This window comes from Lactuca sativa, chromosome 9 (assembly GCF_002870075.4).
Source record: "Lactuca sativa cultivar Salinas chromosome 9, Lsat_Salinas_v11, whole genome shotgun sequence".
Classification (NCBI taxonomy): domain Eukaryota; kingdom Viridiplantae; phylum Streptophyta; class Magnoliopsida; order Asterales; family Asteraceae; genus Lactuca; species Lactuca sativa.
In genome coordinates, this window is record NC_056631.2 from 66,121,043 (window position 1) to 66,126,955 (window position 5,913).

A 5,913-nucleotide genomic window follows, 5' to 3' on the forward strand; every position below is an offset into this window, starting at 1 on the left:
ACAGACTTGGTAGCCCAAATAGCTGCCTCTAGAGTAGGTGCCTGACGCACTGGCACCACATACTCCCATGGGAGTCCCTTTGCGTACCGGTCAACTTTTGTCAGCTCGTCTGGGACGATGCGCAAAGCAAACTCTATCTTGTGTGTGAAGGCATTAGTGTATTCATCCACTGACATGCTGTCTTTCTTTAATATCATAAATTTGTTCTCCAACTCCAGCAGGTTTTAGGCCGAGCAGAACTTGCGCTTGAATTGCACCAAGAACTCTACCCAAGACAGTTGCAGTGGCTCGTTAGGGCTTAGGGTTTTCCCCAGAGTGTTCCACCAGCGAACAATGCCACCTATGAACTGACGCACTGCAAATATGGTTTGCAACTTGCCCTTGCAACCACATGTCATAAAGGCTAATTCCATTTTCGAAATCCAATCCATGACTCCAATCGGATCCTCCTTCCCGGTGAAGGTCGATGGTTTGCAAGTCAAAAAGTCTTTGTACTTGCATCCAAGTCCATCAATTCCACCCTCCTGATGGTTTTGTCTAACTAACGGTGGGTTAGCTTGACCAATAGTCCCACTGAAGTTACCTCCCTCCGAATGCCCTCCATTCACTTCGGGCTCTTCCATTTGAATTGACAGTTCTTCACGATTCTACCTAAGCAGACGTCTCGTTTCTTCTATCTGACGATCCAACATTGTTTGAATCATCATTTGTACACCGGCCATTGTTATTGGCTCAGGTGCTGCTGCTACAACAACCACTCGCTCAATCACAGATGGTTGATTCCTGTTTTCATTTGCGTTTCCAACTCCACTTCTGGTTCTTTCCATTTTTGATCTATACCGAATAAGGTGAATTTAGATCCTCATTCACGGTAGATATTTGAATCATCCTTATCACTCCGAAACATTTACATGCTAGTTCTAATATTGTAATCATACGCTTAAAATCCTAAACACATAAGGTTTCCAAATCCGGTCGGCAACAGACCATGGATCCGAACAAATAATAGCATCGATATAGCTATCACACAAAACATTTAGCACATAAAAACATTTTAGGCATCATTCCTAAAATAAACTAGTGCTTGTGTCAATTTAAGTGTACTACCTAACATATTTTAGACACACTCCTCACGATCATTACTTAGCATTCTAAGTTTAAGTCTAGAAATTTCCTACAAATTCCTAGTTCGCTTAAACTAATGCTCTGATACCAACTGTGACATCCCCAATTTTACGGCCAGAAAAGACCGATTTATTTATGCTTTGTTTTTAAAATTAGAGTAATCTTTTAAAGAAAACGGTTGCAGAATTTGTTCCCAAAACAAGATATGATAATAACTTATCAAAACATTTCTCAAAGAGAATGTATTTTCATTTAATAATAAAACCTCGGGATGTCATGTTCCGATACAGACATATAAACATAAACAGAACTTACATTCAATTACACTAATGATTTATATCTCCTTTAAATCTCTCTGTGAAATATGTCTTCGTATCGATATCTGTGATACAAAGAAAACTGAGTGGGTCGGGCTTGGGAGCCTGGTGAGCATATAGGATTTTCATCCCACAATGTTATATTATATATTTATAAATATAGAACATTCAAACTTGTACAATTTCACCCTATAAAGGAAACTCTTATCCCACCCCCATCAATCCTCACAATGACACGATCTAAACTCTCGTATCTAAAATTTTCCTCTTTACCTGATCCCTACTCACGGATCTAAAACTAACCTTTTCACCTGATCCTTACTCACGGATCTAAAACTACCTGATCCATACTCACGGATCTAAAACTAACCTCCTTATCTGATCCATACTCCCGGACAGGGCCGTTCCAAACGTATATGGGGCACGGGGCAAAAAGGAAAAAAGGACCCCTTCAAAAAATATCACAAAGATTCAAAAAAAATATCATTTATTCTTCACTATAAATGCGTACAATTAGCAATAACAAGCAAGCCAAATTGTTTATCTTTTGAGCTAGTTTGAGTTTGTACCAACTTTAGGCTCAAAAAATCATTTAGGTATTAATTTATATATATATATATATATATATATATATATATATATATATATATACACTACATATCCCAAAAAATTTGGGCCCCCTGGAGACGTGGGCCCTGGCGGTCGCCCGGCTTGCCCACCGTCTGGACCGGCCCTGCTCCCGGATCAATAATTGTACCCAATCCATACTTCCGAAATAGGGACAATTAACTCTACCTTAATCCTGATCTGATTCATACTCCCGAATCAATAGCTATGCCCAATCCATACTCCCGGACTAGGGACAATTAACTTAGTCTTAATCCATACTCCCAGACTAATAACAAGTTTTATCTCTTTACCTGATCCATGCTCCCGAATCTAAAACTAACCTCTTAGTCTAATCCATACTCACGGATCTAAAACTAGCCTCTTGATTTGATCACTACTCATGGATCTAAAACTAACCTCTTGATCTGATCCATACTCACGGATCTCATCTACCCATGTACTACCCAACATATTTGTAGTTATAAAATACATATACAGTTTAACTCATTAAAACCTGTATAGTTCATCCATTCCACCAACATCTCAAATAAACAACAATATATAAACACATAGCACGTATTTCATAGCAAATACTTCATACTTATGTGTTAGAAGAAAGTAACTGTACACTCACTTGATTAGAAGATGATTGGACAGCGCTACGACTCTTGAAATAATCTTTTGCGACGAAATCGGGATGTTTTCCTCCAAAATCGGGCTTCACGCGGGCAGAGCTTCGGCTCGAGAATCTTTCTTCTTGGGATCTTTGAGGCTTCAGGAATTACTTCAGGTCTCGGGAATGATACCGGGGCTTCGGGATATTTCTTGCACGAACATCGAGGCAAAACGGGAGAGAGAGAGAGAGAAAAGAGAAAATGAGCCAAGAAATAAGGTAGCCTTGCATTCTATTTATAGGGTGCTGAATCTTGGATTACGCTGGGCGTATATCTTGGTACGCTGGGCGTACTAAGCCTTACGTTGGGTGTACGCGACGTCATTGCATGCGTATGTACTTGAGTGACGTCATCGCATTCGTAGCTAAGGCGGTTCCGAGTACGCTGGGCGTACTCGATTAAGCAGACTTCAAACTTGCATAACTTTCACATACGAGCTCCGTTTTGACGTTCTTTATATCCACACGTAGGTGACACTAAGCTCTAAAACTTTCATTTAGACTCTGTCGGCTAATTTTGACTTTATTTTTATTATTATATTTTTAACAGGCAGGGACAGGAAATGTCTGTTAAAAATTCATAACTTCTTCCTCCGACGTCCGTTTTCGTCTGTCTTTTCACCATTACACTGATAATAACGAGATATTCGATTCTCGTTTAGATTGGTTCAGCTAGAATTCACTCAATCTCATAATTAAACTTCGGGCTGCATACTGCTAAGCTGAAACTTAGAAAAATCATAACTTCCTCATACGAAGTCAGATTTGGGCATTCTTTTTATGCACGCTCTCGGTTTAACGAACTCTACGAATTTCGTTTAGATCACTAAGGCTAAATATCGCTCTAACGTAAATTCACTTTTTACGTCATTCAACGTTGTGCCGGTTTTGTCGTGAAACTTCGACAGGTCATAACTTCTTCGTTATAACTCAGATTTCAACGTTCTTTATATGTACGGAATCCTTGTAACATATACAACAATTTAGTTAAGATTATTCATTCTAAATAATCTTCTATTAAAAAGTCATTTTTGACGTTTATCGTCTCTAAATTGACTACCCTTAATCTACGGGCGTTACAGTAAAATAGTATTTTTAAAGTCATTGGGACCATTCAAGTCAAAACAAACTAAGGACTAAATATGCAGACTACCCTAAATTATAATGATTATTCGTGTAATTTACTCTAAAATAATTAATGTAACAAGTTTAGGTGTGTAGAAAAGAAAAAAAAAAGTGGGAAAATACATAAAAGCCCAACCCTTTATCATATTACATTCAAAAAACCCTTATATTATATTTACCTTTAGAAAAACCCTTATATTATAAAATACCTTTCACTAAAACCCAAGTAACTAGTTACATTACCTAATGACCGGATGATATGACATAATAAACCCACTTGAATAAACTTCAAAAACCCCTTTTAATACGTTGACCAAACATTGAAGAATAAAACTAGGGATTCTGTTGATTCTCTCTTAGCAACAAGGCATGTCAACAACTTTCATGGAATCAATGTGGTAGTGTCGATCATCTGGTTTGTCTCTAAGGAACAAGACAATGCTACATCTTTCAACAGGAAAACACATGCAATTTTATTTTTTTGATCTTCAAAGGAGGAGTAGTGTTTTTCCATATAAGTTATAAATAAAAACATGATAAAGGTTCTTTTATGTGTCGACATCAGTCTTAGGGTTATGTTTTTCATAAGAAAACTTGATAATGTTTTTTTTTCTGGTCTTGAAATCAACATTAGGGTTTCTTTTGGTCTTCAAATAAGTGGTAATGATATTTGTAATGGGTTTCTTTCGGTATTATTTTTAATAAAGAAAACATGATAACGTTTTTTTTGTCTTCAAGCATGATAACGTTTTTTTGCTCTTAATAAGTGTTTTTTTCTATTTGTAGTGAGCCTTAATCACTAATCAATGAATATGGATTCGTCTTCAATATTTAACTTGAGTGAAGAAGGAAGCATGGATAGTGAAGACGAGGAATATGTTGAGTCTTCTTTAGTTACAATGCCATAGGGTCATTATGTCTTGACATAGAATAGGATATGTTTATAGATGCCCATTTGAGGAAGATGTTGACAAAAGTATGACAAAAACTGCATCTGATCCTTTTTTTATTTGTTATGGCCTCGTCATAAAGAAGATGTCGAATTAGTCAAATTGTATCGATGAGATGAGTACGAAGAAGAGTTTTATGGTGATGATTTACAATTTGGAAAACACAATTGGAATGTGGATGAAGGAAATGGGGAAATTGGGGTCGAATATGATATTCACAAGCATTTGGTTGGCTGGAGAAAGATGAAACCTGAATTGGGAGAAAAATACAAGAATCCTGAACAAGTAAAGTTTTGTGTTAGAAACTACGTTGTGACAAATGGGTTTCAGCTATGTTTTGCTAAAAGTGATCATGATAGGATACTAGTAGTTTGTAGGAAAGGAAATGACAAAAAAAAGTACTCGTATCCGTTGTATGCTTCGTGGATTGGCAATGAAACAACTTTCCAAGTTAAATCTTTGAATGATAATCATAGATGTTCTCGAAATTTCGAGTTCTAGGCCCTTGTTACTCCTTGTTGGATTGCTAAACACTATGTGGATGAGATGATAAGAAATCCCATAATGAAAATAAGAGAATTTAAAGCTCACATTCAAAGGACATTTTCTTGCAAGGTAAATACTCCACAATGTCAAAGGGAATAGGCTAAGGCATTATTTTTAATAGAAGGGAAACTGTCGGACCATTATGCAAAAGTTTGGGATTATGGCCAAGAAATTTTGAGGTCAAATTTGGGTAGTACCGTAAGTATTGGAGTGAAAAGTAATCCGGATGGAAATTATTTTCAACGTATATAATTTTCTTTGAAGCCTTATGTAACATCCCAAAATTCAAGCCCAAAAATTTCATTTTAATTATTTATTTCATAAAAACATTCTTTAGAAAATACTGTGCCAACACGACATCTCATAAAACAATGTATCATGTTCGAAACCCATGTCATAAACAAATATCATATCAGAGTACAATCCCATAAAACTTCGTGCAGAAAATCAGATGTGTGTGTGATGTCATGCTATGCCGCCGACTCCTTCCCCTTAGACGAAGAGGTACCTAAAACCAAAAACTGAAACCGTAAGCACAAAGCTTAGTGAGTTCCCCCATCATACCACA